The 22,541-nt window shown below is 32.9% G+C and overlaps 1 pseudogene; it reads right to left on the reverse strand.

Annotated features, from left to right (window-relative positions):
- Window positions 1-18,780: 18,780 nt before the first annotated feature.
- On the reverse strand, window positions 18,781-18,899 carry LOC118608755 (annotated as a pseudogene).
- Between the last annotated feature and the right edge of the window lie 3,642 nt (window positions 18,900-22,541).

The raw sequence follows: 22,541 nt of genomic DNA on the forward strand, positions 1-22,541 counted from the left end.
ATGTTCTAGGTTTGGGAGATGTATTGGTAAACAGAATTGATCCTTTCCTTTGTGAAAGTTCTATTCTGTCAGGGGGACAGGTGGTAAATAATAAAAACAACAAAGATGTCAATTTATTGTTGTTAGAAAGTGAAAAGAACTAAGGAGAAAAGGTGAAAAATATAGTTAAGTGAATCAGATGTGCTCTGCTGGGAGGAGATTTCAGACGTAAATAAGATATTATAGGTAGGCCCCATCACTAATGTGATATTTGAGCAAGGGCTTTTGTAGGTGAGGGTAGATTCTCTCCTAGAGCCTCCAGAGGGTATGTTTCTCTGCCAATATCTTGATTTTGGCTCAGTGATATTGATTTTTGACTTCTGGCCCACAGATCTGTGAGATAAATTTATTTTGTTGTAAGCCACTTAGTTTGTGAATATTTGTTGCAGCAGCCACAGAAATCTAACATAGATACTAATTAATACACTATGGTCCAAATTGGCTATAAAAATTGCAACTCATAGCAGTGTACCGAGGCCTGTATTGTCCTATTCCGTTGTCAACATTTGACATCACAATCATATTTTTTAATGTTTTCGAATATGACTGATGAAAAGTTCCAACCATTTTCTTGTTTTAATTAGACTTTTTCTATTAATATTTACATTAACATATTTTATATGTTTGTTGGCCATTTATATTTTCCCTTGTGACATGTGCTTTTCAAACATTTTCCCATTTTATATTTTTCTTTTTTTTTAATAAGAATTGTTTATGATTTTCATTTTTTGTCTCTCTGGTCTATATATTACACAATTACCAGAATCACATTATATAATTTTATATAGATGCCTGATAAATTTTTATTTATGGTAGGGCAAGTACCCACTCCTGGCTCTCACCTTTTAGAAAATTGTATTTAAGCAAATGTTTATACTTTATAAAAAATAATCATAGCATTTTTATTATGATTTTATATATTTTATTAACTCTACTGTATAATGAATTTTAATGGCCAATCCTATTTTCTATACAACTGATAAAAAAAAAATCTGATCTTGCCATCCACACTATCAGTCTCCTTTATCACATTTTATTTTCTGAAAGAGCTATTTTCAATTTAATTAGATAGATAGTTGGCATACATAACTCTTTCATCCAACTTAAAATGACAATATAAGCAACTTAAATTGGTTAAGGTTTTCCTAAGTCTCTTTTACTTTTAAAGTACAGATTCGTGACTATCTTTTTAACTCATGAGCTTTCTGTTCCTGCTTTTAAACACAATATCATTCTGAATGCCACCAAGACCACTATGGTGCAGTGTTTCTTGAAAGAATCTATAAAAGGCCTAAAGTCATTGGTTCTGTGTCCTTAAGCAAGCTTTACCTTTATGTAGATCTCATCTTTTTTGACTCCAGCTCTGACATGTTGCTAAATACATTTGATTCATCACCTTCTCATAACAAGTGGTATCTATATGTTAAAAACAACTTCATTATTATATATATGTTTTTTTTAAATCATTGGAATCTAATTTGAATATTTGGATGCAGAGGGTTTGATGTTTATACATTCACAGACACAACTGTATCTCGACAGGCCAAAGCAGTTGTATTATACCATAAATTATAAGATGTATTCCAATTTCAAATATATTAAAATGTGGGAAATGTGCAACTTAGAATCAGTGAAAGGTACAATTAATTTTATTTGGATTGTTTTCTGAACTCTAATGTATCACACTAACAGTGGACATTCCTCAGAAATATTTTACAGGAAAGCATCATAGCGATTAAAATGATCTATAATCGTTCAATGTGAATTCAAAGAGATTCAGAGATAGAAACAGTACAATGGAAATTCAAGGAACGCATAGTAGCAAAATTAAATCATCAGTAGAGGCAGAAAAAAATAGTATTTTCCCACTGCAGATATTTGAATCAGCAACATACAGAACAAACTTGAGAATATCCTAAATATGAAAACTACGTCTGTGAATCGAGACTTGACTGTGAATGAGCCTTTTTTGGTACTGATTCTTGTTTGTTTGTTTGTTTTTCTTTCTGAAAATGAGCTTCTACCTTTTATACTATAGACCAGCTTTTTCAACACATGGGGAGCGAAGAGGCCCTACCACTGGTAGTTCTAGGCTCATTTCATCCACTTGCAAGACATTTGCTGTATCAGCTTCATCACTTAAACTTTAAAAATTTCTCTCTATGGAGTGATGCCTATGAATTTGAATTGCATTGTTTTCCTAACTGTGGGTAACATAACTCTGATTCTGCAATATATTAATCTTTGAGAGCAATAGATATTGTGGTTAAATAAATTAAGATACTTTGCATCTTAAATCTCTCTCCCTTGGAGATTCAAAGTGTGTGTTAAATGTACAGAGAAATCCTACAACGAATAAGAAACCTGTTAAAGATTGTTCACTTAAAGAAAAAGACATTTTAGCAAGAGAAGGCTTATTTCTCTGTACAACATTGATACATCTCCCTTAATTCTTGTCTGGTTCTTACTTCTCCAGCAAAGAAAGAATTCTTTTGTTTTTTTTTTTTTTTTTTTAAAGAAAAAAATAGAATAATAGAATTCTTTAAATTTGGGAGGAAGGTCAATTGTCTGGTTTGCTCATACAAGTACCATTAATAGATAGAGACAAGTAATAACTACCTAAGAAGATAAAACCTAAAAGTAGCTGGAAACTTGTGACTACATTTAAAAAAAAAAAAAAAAATGGCCTTGCTGAAAATGACTCAACTTACATAATAAAATACAAGAACATAGAACTGTGATTTATTGTATGATCCAGGTCTCTCTAGCTCATGACTTTGGAATAACCCTTTTCTTTTTAAACACAAGATATTAGCACATCCCAGGTCTGCTCGAATTGTTGGTAATTCTGTTTTCCTTATTCCCAGAAGTACCCAAACAGTGTTTTACCATAGGCCCATAAACTTGTCTGTCAACTCGAAGTCCCACAGGATAGTCACACTATTGTTTATTTCCCAGCCTGGCTTCATTTTGTGAGCGGCCATTACTGATGAAGCTACTAGCAGAGTGAGGGAATGCGGCACACATCAAGGATCCTGACCAAGACTTCCTGAACCTCCCCCTGTGTGTGAGGAAAGTTGAGACAAGCTTCTTCCTGACTCTGGATCCTGACCTTTTTCTTAGAGCATTGACTTTAGAAAGTTGTCATCGTAAATTTCCTGTCTGCCCCTTTAAGGTGTACATCTTTTTAAAGACCTCTTTCCAGGTTTATAACCCAGCAATACCTTTCTCAGAGATCTGAAATCCGTCTCTGAAATGTAAACATTAAGGGAATAGCAACCCTACCATTCTGTTTATGTGGAAGAGGGGGACCTAACTTTGGTGGGCACCTTACTCCAAGTTGTAAAACAAATTACCTTCTGCCATAAAAACACAAGAAAATTTACTTTTCCTTTGAGTAATGTCAGCTAGCAAACATAGACATATTGCCTGTGTTCCCTCCCACTCCAGCACTTAAAAATCCTCCCAGTCTTTGTTTCAGTTGAATTCAGCTTGTGTTCTGGTCTGTCTCCCCCATTTCAGTAACATATTTAACTTTGTCCAGTACAATTTGCACTTTGAAAATACTACTTCTGGACATGGTTTCATAGTGTACTGGTTAGCACATCCGCTTTACACACAGAAGGTCCTGGGTTCACGCCCAGTGGAGCCACAGTCCATGGTCTATGGCCATGCCACCTTGAACGAAGTCTGATCTCGGAAGCTAAGCGGGTCGGGCCTGGTTAGTACTTGGATGGGAGACCGCTTAGGAAGACCAGGTGCTGTAGGCATAAATAATAAAGAAGAAGCAGCAGCAGAAGAAGAAAATACTACCTCTAGATCCTCCAAAATATTAATGTTATCCTTGTGCCAGAGCTTCTATGTAAGTAAGGTTAAGATAAACTGCCTCCTAACTCAGTCGGCTGGGCTCTGGAGTGGTTTTGCTTGGGCCACAAGTATACAGAGACTTCTCCAGGACACTGCCTATGCCTTCAGTCTTACCAAGGCCGTCTCAAAGCATGGTTTCTCCAGTTTCTGGCATTCGCTTATTCAACTGTCGGGCTGAAATTAAGTGCTAAAGGGGTTTATAAGGAATAGATACCATGTGGTCTTCACTGTTCTTTTCTACTTTCCTTTGAACACTCCACCTTCAACTGAAAATAAAGATGTATGTGGACAAGAAGGTGTATTGCTAGGATAAGTAGCATATCAGAGCCCTGACTTAGTTAGCAAAAATATTGTATGTCACCTATTTCTGTATGGTGAAGTAAATAACCCATAAAGTGAGTTATAGTTGCTGTTTAGAAACACTTATTAGACTTCCCGTGCCTACACTTTTTGCTTTAGAAAAGCAGTTATTCTGTATTTTAAAGTCAAATACAGACATAAAATACATTCATTTTTTTTGGACAAGAATTGGTGTCTGACCTACTTTTGCCTTTACTTCAGCTAACTTCTTACAGCTGCAATTCCCATTCAAACCCAGAACAAACATACAGTTTCTGAAAAATACAGCCTTTTATATTATTAACCGTACATAAAATTCCATTCTATATATCTTGACTTACAATCCTTTTTCAAAATATGATTTTTATTTTTATGGCCAGTACTTACCGTATTGGTGGTACTTCCAAATTTTAAATAGGCTTTCAAAAGTGTTTTTCCTATTACTAAAATTGCAAATAAAAACAATAACAAAAATTGGTTGGAAAATAAAATGACAGAAGTGTTGTCATCAATTGTGACATAGGCCCATTAAGGAAGCCACTTTTTAAAATACCAAAATATATTTGAATTTGTTCTTGATTCCAGATATTCTGACCTTTACTTTAAAGCTCTTTTTATTCCTTTATTTCATGAGCACTTATTCTAAAAGCTAAAGACACTTTTGCACAACATTGCGTACACATGCAAATAAACCTATTTCATATAATCAAATTTATCACTTACAACAGAATTCTTTAAGTCCTTTAACATATGCTATAGCTGGAAATTTGGCATATATATGTATATATAACATATACAATGAGTCTAATATATATAAATATATAACATATATATAATATTTACAAGCAACCTTTATATATTTGCATTTTTTCTATATAATATATTCACTGTGTCTGAGATGTTGAAACATATCCATTAAACAAAGTCAGTTCTTTAATTCAAATCTTTCTATTATTCATCAATTCTGCGTCTCTGAATTATGAAGTAAAGATTTTGTTTGTTTGTTTCTCACAAATGAGTCTCATTCATAATGCATTTAACTGCTCTAGATCTTATTAGAACCCACTTTCTATTGCTTGGCTAGGTGTGATAGCAATAGGTACTAAGGAAATTACTGAAGAAATGGCGCAGTTTGAGTTTAAAAGAGAAAACACATTTTGGTATAATGTTATTTAAGATAACTGGACATCAGATACAAAGATATTTATCCATACCAGGTTATTTTTCTCTTACTCCAGTTTCACCTTTGAATTGCTAAAATCAACTTTATAAGCAGCATAGAAACCAGACACTCTCATATAATTTTGGAAGAAAAAAGAAGAAAAAGAATTCCAGTGAATGCTTGAATCCCATTAACACTTATTAGTATTTTACCTTTGTCCCATCATGTCTTTGTGACATTTTCTAAGCCTCAAGCTCCTATACACAGTAAGAGCATTGCTTGCTGTGACTTACTCTACTCTACTGCCTACTTCCAATAAAGCCAGTAAACCTTTTAGCCAATGGTCTCTAAGACTGGTATAGGCACATGTGGAGTAAGAGAATGAAACTATTTGTTCTTTCCAACTGGCAAGAGTTCAAGTAATCAGTACATAAAATTTTTCTTTGGTTCTATTTTTAATTATGTATTAATAGTTTACATGAGACAATCTAGTATCTGAGTAGAATTTTTGCATCATTTTGTCCTTTATAATCATGTGTCCTTCTGGAAGTCACTTCTACTCACTCACCACTATCAAACTCAACTGCAGTTTCCATCCTTCTAACATCCCATATGAATGTTCCCATTTTATAGTTAAGAAGACTAAGGCTGAGAGAGGAAATCCCAGAATTTCCAACTCCTAAAAATCCAAGGCTTAATTAAAACGTTCCCCTACAAGGGTTCTGTATATACTTAGTGAGTGATACTGTATGTTAGTGAATGGACTTGGAAGTAAAGGACATGGCCTCTTAGCTCAGAACGAAAGAATTTCTTTTTCTTTTTTAGTTAAGCAGGAATAAGAGTACTAGATTTTCTAATCTTATGCCTCTGTAGGGAAGACACACCTTCTTACTATTATGTATTTCTCTTAGAAGTAAAATACACACCACAATGTTATATTTTAATAGTAGTAGTAGTAGTAGTAGTAGTAGTAGTAATAGTAGTAGTAATAATAATAATAATAATAATAATATATAACCTATGTCAACTCCAGAAATGTTAACCGATTAACAGACTGCATAAAGGCATCAGATGAGACAAACATAAATCATCAAAGCTGATTTCTTCTGTGCGCGGAATTAGATTTTACAAAATAATATATTTATTAACTTTTTCACACTTCTCTAAAGCCCAGAATTGTGACCTAGAGTCACAGATAGTTAGAAAAGAAGAGCTTCTGAACAGCTGCTCTGTCCACCTTGGAGTCTGCACATTTTAGATTTTGGGAGAACTTGTAAGGCTTTACTCAAAGGTGATTTATCCGTTTTTCACAGAATTATAACAAATTGGATTAGTTTGTTTTTCTAATTATAAGAAAATTATACATGGAAGAAGAAGGAAGTTTGAAAAATTATCTGATCTGTATTAATAGTGCTAATGTGAAATAAAAGCAGACAACAGCTGAGCAGACTGTTGAAAGAACAGAGAAGCACTCCAGCAATCTGATAGTATTTAACCTAAATTCAAGGAAATTTATGTATTTTAATATCTTAGCATAAAAGTCTGTCCTATCACATTTTAAAATAAATTATAGCCATAATGGAGAACTCGTATAATTAGTTTATTTTTAATATGTCTCCTTTAAGTTGAAGGTGTCTAGCAATATGGACAATAGGTTCATCAAAACTCTAACTTAAGTATCTCTTAAATTAGCTTACATAAAATTGTTGATTCCTTAAGATAGCAGAATTTATTTAAAAAGAAATTATGAGAAAGAGCAAATAGATTGATTTTTGGTCATTTAGACATTTTCAAGTAGGGAAATTATTTTTCTTTAATATTTAAATTTATGAAATAGCCCTGGAAAAGAAAAGGTCAGTTTCTTCACTTCCATGTGATATTTAATGGCATAAACTATTGAAGTAGATATAAATTTTAAAATAAACCAAATTCTATCTAAATTAAAGGGACTAGAAAACAATAAGATTGAACACTTATTTTTAGTAGTGGAATTAATATATATTTTATTCAGACAAATTGACACATTCGCATTAATTCCACTATTTTATTGTTTTTTTCATATTCTTTTGTTCAATTCAATCTATTGACCATCTACCATGTGTCAGAAACTTCTCAAATTTTGATGCAGTGCTGAAAGGACAGATTGACCTATACTCTACGTAGCCTACATTCTAATTACGACCACAAAATAGCAAGTTCGGATATGAAAATGAAGCAAATGAGAAGATAGAGGAGAGACTAGGAAGCGTTTCAGATTTGGGTATAAAAGTCTTTTTGAGCCTCTGATGTTTCAGTTGAGGTCAAAAGGAAAAGAAAACACAACTAGTCTCATGTAAAGTTAGAGGTAAAGCATTCCAGGAAGCAGTTACATTTTCTTTCTAAACCGGATGTTTTTTCCTTCTCTTAATCCCCGAGCTAGAACTTCTTAGGTGAAGTTAAATAAAAGCAGTTTGAGTAAACATCCTTGTCTTCTTTCTGTTCTTAGGGGAAGAATCCTCAGTACTTCACCTTTATGTATGAATTTAGCTATGAAGTTTTTTGCAAGTGCTCTAAATCAGCATTTGTTAAGTTTTTTTTTTCTTTTTTAAATTTTACTTTGCATTCCTGAAATAAACCCAAGTTGGTCAAGATGTATTAATTTTTAATCTATATGTTGTTGGATTTAATTAGCTTAAATTTGTGTTAACAATATCTGTGTGTTTGTGAAGAATATTGGACTGTATCTTTTTTTCTTGTAATGTCTTTGCTTTTAATATCAAAGTATTGCTGGATTCATAGAATTAGTTGGATATTATCTTTTGATATTGAGTTTCATTGAAGAATTGTTGTGTCATTGATACTATTTCTTCTTTACATACTAGTAGAATTCACCAGTTATGCTATCTGGGCCTGGGAGTTTCTCGAGTGAAATTTAGCAGCTTATGGCATTCCAAGTATTTTTCCATTTCATCCAAATTTGTTAATTTACTGGAATAAAATCACTCATGCTATTGTTCTTATTTTCCTTTGCTATATGTAGTGGGTATTTGAAAAAGATGACCCCTCTTTTATTTCTGACATTCGTATTTTATTTTCCCTTTTTTCTTTTGCAGGCATACCTCGTTTTATTGTGCTTCACTGTATTGCACTTCACAAACGTTGTGTTTTTTAAAAATCGAAGGCAAGACCCTCAACCAGTAAAACGATTACGACTTGCTTTATTGTGATACTCACTTTATTGCAGTGGCCTGGAACTGAATGTGCAGCATCTCTGAGGTAGGCCCGCACTTGCCAGTCTCTGGAGAGAATGTCTATTTTCTCTTTTTTTCTCAATGGAACTGCATTATGTTTTATTGATTCAATTTTTTTTTTTAATTTTCTCTTTCATCAAGTTTTGCTCTGATCCTTATTATGCTAATCTTATCTTTACTTTGAGTTGAATTTGGCCTTCTTTTTCTGGTTTCTTAAAGCAGAAGGTGAGAGCACTGAGACCTTATAATTTTTTTTTTTTTTTATAACCAGCATTTAGTGCTACAAATTTCTCTTGACAGCTGTTTTAGATGCATCTATCAGATTTTGATAGTTTGTGTTTTTATTTAGTTTGAATACTTTAAAATTTCCTTTTGATATATTTTTTTATGACCCATAGAAGTATATTACTTCTATGTAGTTTCCAAGTATTTGAGAGTTTTCCAGATAGCTTTCTGTTGTTAAATTTTGATTTAATATTATTATGTTCAGAGAACATACTTTGTAGTATTTGATTCCTTTTAAATCTGAGGTTTGTTTTATGGGCCAGATTATAATATATCTTAGTAAACATTGTTTGCATGCTTGAAAAGAATACATATTCTGCTCTCGGTTGAGTATTTTATAAAAACAAATTAAATAAAGTTGATTGATAGGGTTGTTCAGGTATTCTATGTCCTTGGTGAATTTTACCTAGTTCTTCTATCAGTTATTGAAATAAACCTGTTATAATGTCTGTCTATGTGGATTTATATATGTTTTCTTTTAGTTTCAAAAGAAATTTTTTCTCTAATTTTAAAATTATTAGTTATATAAATATTAGGCATGTTATGACCTTTAGGTAAAATTATCTCTTATTATTACAAAATATTCATTCGGCCCCTTATTATACTTTGTTCTGAAATTTACTTCTTTTGATATTAATATAGCATTCCAGTTTCCTTTTGATTAGTGTTAGCATGGTATATAATTCATTATCCTTTTACCCTTCACCTATTTATGTCTTTATATTTAAAGCGGGTTTCTTGTACAATAGCCTAAAGCTGGGTCTTGCTTTTGCATCGTTTGACAATGTCTGCATTATAATTGGGTAGTTTAGACCATTTACATTATATGTTATTTTTTTATTTGCATGAGCTTAATCTACCATTTTGCTATTTGTTTTCTATATACTTCATATGATCTTTGTTTGTCTTTAAAATACTATATTGTTAATTGGGTATGTTATGATTATAATTAATTTCATCTGTTAGTGTGCTGTGAGGGTTCATTCTAGCAGGCCTAGAATTAGTGTAATCTATTTTTTGTTAAAGTAAAAGATATACCTGTATGGCCCTGACCTCTGGTCAAGGCGTGAAATACAATGATGAACAGTGGTTTTTGTAATCCTGTTTCTTAGGCTGGTTTCCTAGGTGTTGTGTACTACTTTGTCAATAGAGTATTGCAACTAGTGAGTTCGATGATTTTTAGCTGTTTACAGTGAGACCCCCCCAAAGACCTCCACCATTGTGGCTGGTCCTATAGCAGGAATATACCTTTGTGACTAGGTCTTTTAGTTCTTGTTTCATAGGATATCAAGGAATTCTATCCAAATGCAGATAACACTGACCAATAATCTGAATGAATATTGTGCAGTCATTATTTCTGATGATGAAGGCATAAGAAGGGTACTGGGATACAGTGGTAGAAGGTTATCTGCTTCATGAGCCACCATAAAAATACCATTTGTAAAATCAGCTCTTTAGCTGACAAGAGTCGGAGGTGCAGTTGGTACATTTAAATTACTATCAACGAATAGGAATTAGGTATAACTTGATGGTCCTACGTTTCTGAGAATAAAAAGCCAGACATTTCATGTGACTGGTTATGGGGAGTACTATGTTATATGCAAACCAAAGCCCATTTTGAATTGACTAATTCTCATCATCCATATCTCCTGATCCCTGGGAACTCAAAACTGCGGGGTTCCATATTGAGTTACTGATTGCAGTATAGCAGCAGTTAGTACCCAGTGACTGTTATATGTCTGTTGGATCAAATGGAATTGGCTCATTTGAAATAACACAGCTTCTGATGTAAAATACATACAAAAAGATAAAAAGTTACCCTAGCTCCGACAGGACATTTTGAAAGCATCCTACTCCAGGTAGATAGAAAGGGTCGCAAGCTACTTGGAATGATAACATAGCCCAAATAAACTGACATCTGAAATTAGAGCATACATTAAGATGTCCAAATCCAGAGCTAGAAGCAACTCTAAATACTGAAATGAACTAGGATATCAGATATGATGATTTTACAAGAATCTGAGCTATCCTAGACAAAATGGCTGGGGCTTCTCACAAAAGCCCAAGGTATGCACTTACAGGTATATGAGCTGTGTAGTTTGTGGAAATTTTCAAGTGGGAAATATAATCTATGAAGATTCTCCTGGACAATTCTGGTGCCGTAGCTGAATGCTGACCTGTAATGCATCTGTGGATATTTTAAGATATCTTAAAAGGACTAGAGTACTTCCTCTAGGAGAGAGAAGGACCCTGGCATGGGAAATAGGTTATAAACACCTGCTAAATCATATAACCTTAGAAATGGAATTTAGTTTGTATGTTAAAGACTTTAGAATCCTGAAATAACAGATTTGTGGCCTCTAAACTACATTCCTATGAGAAATAGTGTCTTATAGATGCAACAAGGTAGATTTTGTTGAATGGTGCAAAAGTAACTGTAATTAATGTGAAGTTTATATTATAGCAATGTATTGAAGTACTATGTAACAGTATTGTATAGTGAAATATAGAAATTACAAGTAAAATTAATAGTAGAAAAGCCAAAAAAATAATTCTGATAAATACTGATATCGGTGATCAAATATATTGGAAGATTAAATCAAAGCTCTTTCAAAATATTATTCATGTGGAGGAGAATTGACCTAAGGCAGATTCAAATGGGATTAATGATAGATGATTATAGTTCTTAATTATACAGCAAATGTCTACTAAAAAGTGCAAATAACTTTAGATTTGGGAGGAAAATATTATAAAGTTATTATAAAAACATATTTCATGAAGTTTGTGTTGGTATTATATGCTTAAGTTGTGTGTTTAACTCTATATCATCGGAGTTGCAAATATTGGGTACCTATATGTCTGGTTTTGATTGTATGATTGATTACATGACGTTGTAAAGCTAATTAGAAACAACTGTTTAGTCATAAAAAAAGCCTCTGTCCATGGAGCGGACTATGATGTAAGGTAAGCGTTCATTCCAGCAGGCCTGGAATCGGCCTGAGGTTCTGGCTGAAGTGGAGATGTACCTGCATCATTCTGACCTGATTGTGCACAGATGAGCCAATTAACAGTAAGTATATTGGCTTTGAAACAAGTTTGGGAGCATTTTGTGCCAACTTGTCAATATTGTTGGTAACAACAGGATTGATGCTTTGCACTTGTTTTTGATGAGACCCTCACAGTCTTCTGCAATTATGGCTGATCACAATAAGGTGCCTTTGTGACAGCAGGGTATAAGAAACCTATGGCAAAGACTTAATGTTGAGCTCCCTGGTTCTGAGGTGTTCTGGTTCAAAGGTCAGGGGTTCTTGATCTAAGAGAAAAGTGAATCAGGTGTACCCTGCAAAGGACAGTTGAGTCTGTGCTCACTGTCTCCATTTGCTCACTGTAAGGCAGCCATTGGCAAAAGAACACATTTTTACTTTATTGCTTTTTCTATATTATTTTCATGAAATAAATTGTAGTTTTATAAAAAATGACATTTTAGGTCCTGTTTTTCTTTTTAATAAACCAACTCTATTTGGCTCACACCATTAGTGCAGATGACTAATCCGTCAGATCTAGAGTATACAAATTTAACTTATCAGTCAACCTTTAAGTGATATCACTTCATATATAACACAAGAACAGTATAAAAGTATGTTTTCATTATCTCTCAGCCTTTGTGCTATTGTTCTTATAAACTCATAATAAGTATATGTTATAAATCTCATAATATGTTTGCATTATATTTGCTTTATTTCAATTATCAGCTTAAAATAGTTTAAAATGTAGGGAGTAAGTCTAATGTTTATATATATTCTTACCTTTTTCGGTGTTTTTAATTCCTTTGTAAAACGCAGGTTTTCATGTTATTTCCCTTTTGAGTGAAGTAATTCCTCTAAATTGTTGTATAAGTTGGCTTACAACAAATTTTTTCAGATTTTCTAAGATGGAAAAATTATTCTGTCTTAATCTTTAAAAGATATCATTTCTAGGCACAGAAGTCTAGGTTGATAACATTTTGTTTTGCTTCGATTGTTTACCCTTTTTTTCAGTGATTTAAAAGATAATTGCTCCATTGTTTTCTGGCTTGCATTTTATCTGATGAAAAGTCTGTTGTCCTTCTAATCTTTATTCTTCTGTATATAATCTTTTTTCTATGGTTGCTCTAAAATTTATCTTTATTATTGGTTTTAACCTATTTTGTTACAATTTATTTTACACAATTTTCTTTTTATTCTCTATGCATGTAGTTTGCTGAGATTATTAGGTCTGTAGGTATATATTTTAAAACAAATTTGGAAGACTTTAAGCCTCTAATTTTCATTTTTTTTTTTTTTTGTCATGCTCTTATTTTTCTCCTTTGGGATTCAAATTACACATGTATAATATCACTTAAAATTATCCCATTCCTGTGATGCTTAGATGCTTCATTTATTTTGTTGGTCTTTTTTCCTCTTTATGTTTCATTTAAAATAGTTTCTATTGGTATGTCATTTGGTTCACTAATCTTTTCTGCAATTTATTATTATCTGCTATGAACACTATCCAGTGCATTTCTTCATTTTAAATATTGTAGTATTTGTTTTATTTTTAGAAACCCAATTTAGGTCTCTTGTATATCTTTCATGCCTCTACTTCACATGTTCGATATTTTCTCTAGCTTTTTGAATATGTAGAATGTAGTATGATGGCTGGTTTTAATAGCCCCATCTAATAACTTTAATACCTGTGTTCTGCATCATTTTTGAGTAATCATTTTGTCTTTATTTTGGGTTATATTTTTATGTTTCTTGACATATATGGTAATTGTTGATTGGATACCAGAAATTACAAATTTTACCTTGTTGAGCAGTTTATATTTTGTATTTCTATAAATATTGTTGAGTTTGTTCTGGGATTCAGATAATTTACTCAGAAGCAGTTTAATCATTTCAAGGCTATATTTGAAGCTTTGTTACTTGGAACCAGAGAAGCTATAGTCTAGATCTGAATTTTCCCTGATCACAAGACAAATCCCTTCTGACAACCCAATGCCTCATTAATTTTGAGTTTTTCAACAGTTCATGTTGAGAACACAAATTATTCCCTACACTGTATGAACTATTGAGTTTGTTCTGCCTGTTCCTTTCCAATGATTTATTCCATTGGATTTGTGCAGTATTTTTTTTAGACATATGAACTGATCAGTACTCACAAAATAACACAGGAGAAAACATAAATAATCTTGGGGCAGGGTGATGACTTTTCAGATACAACACCAAACAAATGATCCATGAAAGAAATGACCAAGAAGGTAAACTTTATTAAAACATAAAACCCTACACTCTGCAAAAGACAATGTCAAGAGAATAAGACAGGTCACAGAGAAAAAATGTTTTAAAAGGCATATTAATAAAAGACTGTTATCCAAAATATACAAAGAAGTCTTAAAACTCAAAAATAAGAAAGCAGCCTGATCTAAGAAATAGGCCAAAGTCCTTAACAGACACCCCACAAAAGAAGATATATAGATGACAAATAAGCGTATGAAAGTATGTTACATATAATATGTGACCAGGCAAATGCAAATTAAAACAATAATGAGATACTACTATACACCTATTAGAATTGCTACAAACTATAATTCCAACTATATGACATTCTGAAAAAGGCACAATAATGGAGACAATAAAAAGATTAGTGGTTTCCAGGGTAGGCGTCACGAATAGGCAGAGCACAGAAAATTTTTAGGGAAGTGAAGATACTATGTCTGATATTACATTGGTGGATTATTATGGTGAGTGATGTTGATAATGGGGGAGATGCATCTGTGAGGGCAGAGTGTAAATGGGAAAGCTCTGTAACTTCCTCTAATTTTATTGTAAATTTAAAACTGCTCTAAAAAGTAATAAAATCTCAATTTAAAAAAGAAATACAGCTGATATCTGGAAGATCTGAAAGAATACATTGGCCAGTTTGTTTTGTTATAAACAACTTTTTATTCCTTTGTTCTGTCTTTGAACTAAATGGTATCAAATACATCTCACTGGCTTTTCTACCCACTTCAAACAAACATTTTGGCTCAGATCATCTCTGGGAAGTATCAGGTAATAGAATAAGTAGACCTATCATCAAATACTCTTTATCTGTGTTATGATAGACATAAGTAATGGCCACCTAAAGATGTCCATGGCTGAATCCCTGGAACCTGTGAGTATGTTACCTTACATGGCAAAGGGGCATTAAATTTGCAGATTGAATTAAATTTGGTAAGCAACTCATCTAAAAACAGGGAGATTATCCTGGGTTATTCAGGGGTGCCCAGTAAGATCAGAGCAATGTAATATGAAAGGACTCAATCTGCTGTTGCTGGCCTTAAAGAAAGGGGGCCATGAGTCAAGGATGCAGGTGGCTTCTAGAAGCAGGAAAGGACAATGAAACAGATTCTCCTGGAACTCCAGTGGATGCAGGAAGGTGCGATGCACTGGGCGAGAGCAGAGAAACCCCATGTCCCTTTGCATATACCTTGTCTTTACGCATCTTTTTCATCTGGATGTTCCTAAATTATATCATTTTGTAATAAACTGGTCATCTAATGAGTTTCCTTGAGTTCCATGAGCTGCTCTAGAAAATTAATCAAACCCAAGGAAAGGTTCATGGGAACCTCCGATTTATATTCAGTTGGTCAGAAGTACAGGTAAGAACCTAGACCTGCAATTGGTATATGAAATAGGGGCAGTCTTGTGGGACTGACCATTAACCTGTGGAATCTGATGATAGTGTCATGTAGATAGTGTCAGAATTGAGCTAATTGTTTGCTGGTTTTGAGGAAAAAAGTGTCAAAGCAGGAAAATATAAGGGAGCACACAATTTGAAGCTAAAGCACTATTGGGAGATCAGATGAAGATCAATTTGAAACAATGCTGTTAGAAGAAATAATAGAAATCATTAAAGAAACATAAATTGATATATAGCTATTTGATATAGGCATATTTTAACCAATGTTTGCTAAGAGAGCTTTGCTTCTTTAAATTTTGTTGAATGTTACCTAATATATTGGTCTGCTACCCAGCATACTGCAGCCAGAAAGGAATCTGAAGCCCTGCTGCAAATAGTGCTAACACACTTTGAAAGTACACTGAATTCTCTATAGTTTAAAAGTAATTGGATTATTTTTTTCCCATTTAGAAAAGTAATCAAGGTTTGAGCAAACTAGAAAATATTTTTAAAATTTTAACAGACCGTTCTACTGCCTTCAGCCAGAACTCATACCAAAAACATTTATTTATACACACACACACACACACACACACACACACACGTGTGTCTGTGTGTGTGTGTGTGTGTGTACATTCATTCTTCTTTGTATCTTTGTGATCTCACCATGTAATTTTTATGACTTACACATTTATATTGATGACAATCCAGATGTTGAGGTAAAACCCACTACACCCTTCTAAATCTTTATTGCAATAATTTTTTTTTAAAGCTGCAGCGATGACAGTGGTTGCTTATAACCAAGCCAGTGTCATGCTGCTCAAATTTTTATTGATTTTTAACTCTTAATTTACTTTCTATGTAATATACTGACATTGCATATTCTTATTTTTTATTATTTATTAGTTTAGTTTTCCTAGTATTGCCTTTCACAGTTGTGAAATACTGGCAGAAAGTTGTTTGTTTGTTTGTTTGTTTGTTTGTTTGGTATGCATCACTTTATTTGACAAAACATAGTAAAATTTTAATAACTAAAAATATTCATTAACTTTATGTTTTATTCTAGAGTAATTATACTCCTTTAAGACTAAATCTTCTTACCAACATATATTTTGTTTGCTGTTGGCATTTTTCAGAGTCAAAATGGTCTGTCATCTCTCCTTTCACTTCCCCAGTAGTTTATCACTTCGGGCTGGGCATCATTTATTTATAAACTCAAAAATTATATCCTGAGGCACTATACCATAAGAACTTTTAAAGTTTAAATGACAGAAATGATAAGAACAAGAGGAGATATAAAAATAAAACCATCGAATGAGAATTTCCATTATATGACTATATGAAACTGTCACATTTTCAAATCTCTTTGATGTTCACTGCCATTTATCCACCACATTATTAATATGAAATTTTTTATTCAGAGTGACTGACTCTACTAAATGACTATTTTTTAACATGTGTCTTACATGAAATTTTAAAGAAATGTTCTCACTATACTATTTTTTGCAATTCAGTAGGTTTATTATATTTGCTAAATTCTACAACCATTATAATAGTCTAATTGCAGAATATTTTATTACTCTCCAAAAATTGTGTATCACAATTTTCAATATTTATCCATGTTGAAGCATACACCAGCCTTTATTTCTTTTTAGCACTAAATAATATTTTATTACATAGGTATACCACATTTCAATGTATTTTTTGTAATCAAACAAAAATTTTCTACCAAAGAGAAACCCAGAATCTTCTCTATATCGTATGTGTGTCTGTGAGTGTGTGTGTATGTGTTTATTACACTAGATGACTCAATGTGGAAAACATCCCTTCCTATATCTATAGCAAATTGCTTTGAGTTAAATATAAAGTGAATATGCTTTAGCTAAAATAAGTCAAAAGCAATCTTTTAGGAAGTCAAGTAAATAACAAATGAGGATGAATTTGATGTCATATAGGATTAAATAACTTTTACAATAGTTATTCATGCTGTGAAATTCTGAGCTTTATTGCAACCTCTGTTTTTTTTTTTTTTGTCTGTACACTTTTTCTCTGTTTAAAAATATGTTCTAGATGCTTGGGATAAAAATGAAAGAAATACAGGCTTTCCCTTAGAATGGAATATATTCTAGTTGTGAGAAGAATCGGATAGGAAAATAAGTTGGTAGTTAAATTGACAGGTGATTAAATTGATATATACTTAATAGATACTTTTTCCCGTAAGGTAACTAAAACATGAAAAGAGGAAAGAGATGTGGCCAGAGGAGTCAGGTAAAATCTCTTCAAAGAGAAATTGACTAAGACTGAAAAAAGATATACCAGGTAGGCACATAGAACTCTGGGAAATGAGCCTACAGGATGAAGGAAGCTAGGTATACGAACTTTGAGGCAAGAATGTACTTGTTATGGCAGAAGGGCAAAAAAAGAAAAGGAAAACACCAATGGGCTAGTATGTACTCAGGGTTTATATTTAATCTTAAGTGTGATTAAAGAGTCATTAATAGGCATCCTCATTTTGAGGATTCTTTGAGAATATTAAATTATAAATGTATACAAGTATCTAAAAATATTGGTCTTCAATAAACGTTAAACTTTCATTCTTAAAGAACCAATGTTTAAAGATTTTAGATAAGCAGTTTAGAATAAGAAGAAGAACAGCATATGCATTAAAGACAAACAAATTTGGGTTTGCTTCTGTGCTGTGATACCTACTATGTATTTTAATAGGATTAAAAATCACTTTGAGCAGCTTTCATTTCTCTTTAAAAACACTTTCACAGTCTCTCTTGCTTCTGTGCATGGTACATCTCCCTGTTTACCTTATAAAAAGAAGGTGAAGTAAAAAATTTAACAGGTATGTTAAATATATAAATGTAAACATTGAACATTATCAAAATATTAATATAGCAATATAATTGTATACAAATATTCTAAATGTTACAAGATTTCTAAAGCAAGAGACATGTTGGAAAAACTTAATATCTACACCAAATTGAATAAAACTGATTTCCCATGTTCCCTTCATTCAGAAGAGACATATTAAAGGCCAGAATTAGGCTACTCTTTTTTTATTATTACTATTTTTTAATGTCTTAGGGGAGGCAGCCCTTGGTTGATCTCATAGATTGCAAGGACCTTGTCAGCTTATAATCCTTATTTTTTAATTTAATTTAAATTTTTACGCCACAGCACCTGGTCTTCCTAGGTGGTCTCCCATCCCAGTACTAACCAGGCCCAAACCTGCTTAGCTTCCTAGATCTGATGGGATAGGGCTTATTCAGGGTAGCATGGCCGTAGACCAGGCTACTCTTTTTTTAAAATTTCTAATCTTTGAATTTCATAAGATATTTAGTTAGCTTAATTTGCTTCACCGTAGCCATCCGCACTAATTTCATACACTACTGATAATATTATCAAGTTTTACATATAGATATTTGTGTGACATAAACATTATTGATCTTATACTATCATCCTATAGTACTAGTTAAAATGAATTAATAGAAGAAAAAAATTGATTTTTTTCTATGCTCAAATGGAAATGTTTAAAGTTCTATAACAATGTTTATCTTTATGATAGCTGTGATATTTAAGATAATCTTGTAGATTAATATTTTTAAATCTGGTGTTATAGCTATAATTTTCTCAAAAAAAAAACTGTCAAAGATTTTAAATAATCGACAATAGATAGATATAATTGTTTTCCTTTTTTTTTCTATTTGAATGTGAATGTTGATTGCAGTCATTCTGTACCTTTTCCACTATTTAGGAAGAAGATAGGGTAGATAAATTTTGTTTTGTACTTTAAAACATTTGAGTTATCTGCAGTAAATGCAGAGATTTGGAGTTTTCCCACTTGGGAAGAATGTGTGTATGTTCCAGGTGTGAGAAGAGAGAATCCAGCCCACAAGGGAAGACTGTAGCTGATACCAGCAACATGCTCCCCAGTCCCATCGATCTATAGAATGACTGTTTTTCCTAGACAGCCTTGCAGTTAGTTGTGGTCACATTACTGTGCTTATGCCAATGGAATGTGCCCAGAATGAAATGTGTCACTTCTAGCCCTGGCTCTGAAAATCAATTATGAAATGCTGCATGCTTTCTTTCTCTTGCATTCCCAACGGCTAAACTGAAAACTCACTAATGATAGGGCCACAGAATGGAAGGGGCCTGGAGCACTGGACAACAGATTGGAGGGAAATAAACAGGAGAGCCATCTTCCCTTCATTCAATTTGTAGGCATATGAACTTTAATTTTTTTAAAGTCTGTGAGATTTTGGGGCATGTTTACGATAGCACTTTTATTAATAGTTGAAAGATAGACAAAATTCTAACATTCAAAAAGGTAGGTGTAGTGCATTTATTTTTAATTTTTGTATCCAGTGCCTTCCATGATTCCTGGCGTACAGTGGTTGTCAGTGATTTTATAACTGATGGATTGACTGATTGGTAGAATAAATAGATAGATGTCTTTTTAAAAAGGTATATTTCTTAAATAAATGTTACTCCTTATGCCCTGGGATTATTTCTGATTTAGGTTATTTATACAACTAATTTATCCTTTCTGAACAAATGTGACCATAAAATCAAACACATATAGGTTCCTTGTTCATTATTAGTTTTCTTTTGCTATAACAAATTACCCTAAACTTAGTAGCCTAAAGTAACACATATTTATTGTTTTAGAGTGTTGTAGGTCAGAAGTCTCACTGGGTAAAGATCAAGGTGTCAGCAGGGCTGAGTTCTTTCTGGAAGCTCTTGAGAATTTATTTGCCTTTTCCAGTTTCTAGAGGCCACCTAATGCCTTCCTCCGTCTTAGAATTCAGCAAAGCAGATTGAATCGTTCTCACATCATATCATTCTGACCTCCTCTTCTACCTCCCTTTTCCACCTTTAAAGATCCTTGGACTACATCGGGCTCATTCACATAATCCAAGATGAACTCCCTATTTTAAGATTAGCTAATTAGCAAATAAATTCCATCTGCAAATTTAATTCCTCTTGACTATGTAAGGTAAATTAATAATAGTTCCCAGCAATTAGGATCTAGAGATCTTTTGGATGCCATTATTCTACCTACCATATTTCTTTTATATATAAATAATAGTTTATTATATTTAAAGAAATTGATAAAATACCATAATCAAGATTCCTCATAGGAAGCCACAGATTTCTACAGGTTACATCAAACTAATTTTATTAGTTTCCATTCTTGTGTAGGTCATAAAATGAAGGTACTGAAAAGTTTCGGAACTGAAAAAACAAAAATTCTGCTTTATATTTATTTCAAACATTCTTGGACTCACCTTGTATTATGCAAGATCAACCTAGTTAACACATTTTTTCCATCTGTTCTTGTTTGTTATTTTACCTTCTACTATATATTCATGGCTTTAAAATAGCTGAAATAGTCTCTTGCTGGAGGCTGCAATGTACCTTTGTAATGCAGAAGTTGATTTTGAGATATTTTCTGTTCTTATTATAATGGTTTCGGAGAATCTGGAGTGGCGTCAGATTCCACATTTATTCTCCTTCACTCCGAAACCCATTTAGCTTGGGGCAAATGGGACAGATTCTCTTTCACAATGCTGACACTAGCGAATAGCCTAATGATGAAAGATCCTATAGCTGTTCTTCAATTCCACAAACCCCCGTGTTTATACCATGGCTTTTTTCGTTGGAGGAAGACTGGTCTCATATAACAAAAGTACCTCAGATTTCATAGTCACCAGCATTTCCTGATACAGGACATTAGAGTTTGCGAGCTGGAATCTATTACATTTTCTGCTTTTCCTTTTTGTATTTTTTTCAATTGCTCTACTAAATAAAACAAAACTAAAAACAGCTAATATTTGATTATTTCCCTACTGATAAATTAAAACTTTCAATAACAGGAAAATTAGTATTTCTGAGAACTCTTGTTTTCTCTCAAATGGGTATCACTAATTTGTTTAAGTCCCAAATGCCTAATATTTGTAATATTTGGCATCATGTTCCTTTTGATCATGACTGAGGTCATCTGACCATCTCTTTAAATATTATTGCTAGAACCACTGAATTTAAGGTTATTTCAATAATTTCAGCTGGAGAGTGAGATTTTAATCTTATTCTCATAAAGTATTCAGTGTTATCCTGATTGATGCTCAAGGTGTAAAGGGAGTAACAGAAAGTAAACCAGTCAGAAGTAGAATGAAAGTTGAAAATTAACTGGGCACAGTTTCCAGAGAGAGCTGTAAGACAGAAATTTGTCAAAGAAGTGCAACTTCCAAATGAGTGCGCACCAAAATAACAGGAATGGAAAAGTGTCATCTGACTTCTAGTTGAAGTCTCCTAGTCAAATGAAGCAGATTCCTGAGGTCAAGTCTTGAGTAAAACAACATTTGAGCTCACCAGTAATATTGTCCATTGACAAGCAGAGGGTCAAGCCTATTGTGGCAGAAAAGTGAGGGGGCATAGAAGACTCAGTGAGGAGCTCGAAAATGAGCATCTTACCCAAAATAAGAAAATAGAGGCTGAAGGAAAGGTAGTACAGAATTCTCGAGAGAGATTTTATTTTGCTGGTGATATTTTGAGCACTACCATGTTTTGCAACACCAGGCCGGACTTTCTTGTGTTTTTTTTTAAGTTGATGGTCTCAGGCTATTTTTGTATCCATTTGTTTTCTTCATGCTCTCCTGTTCAGGAAACTAAACTGATGTTCAATCCCCTGTTTTACAAAGCAAATTTATCTCAGAATATAGCACTTAGACTCACAAAGACTTACTTGGTTAGTCGCCTGGCGGCTATTTGCATTTCTTTGGACACCTGACACTCTCAAATTCAGGCGCTTTAGTCAGTTTTTAGAAATATACTTTTTAGAAGGGTTACTCTGGGAGATGTCAGGAAGAAAAAAAGGATTATTTTTTTTCTTTCAAATATTTTCTTGCATTATTATGTAGAGACAT

Source organism: Rousettus aegyptiacus, unplaced genomic scaffold, assembly GCF_014176215.1.
Source record: "Rousettus aegyptiacus isolate mRouAeg1 unplaced genomic scaffold, mRouAeg1.p scaffold_m13_p_10, whole genome shotgun sequence".
Classification (NCBI taxonomy): domain Eukaryota; kingdom Metazoa; phylum Chordata; class Mammalia; order Chiroptera; family Pteropodidae; genus Rousettus; species Rousettus aegyptiacus.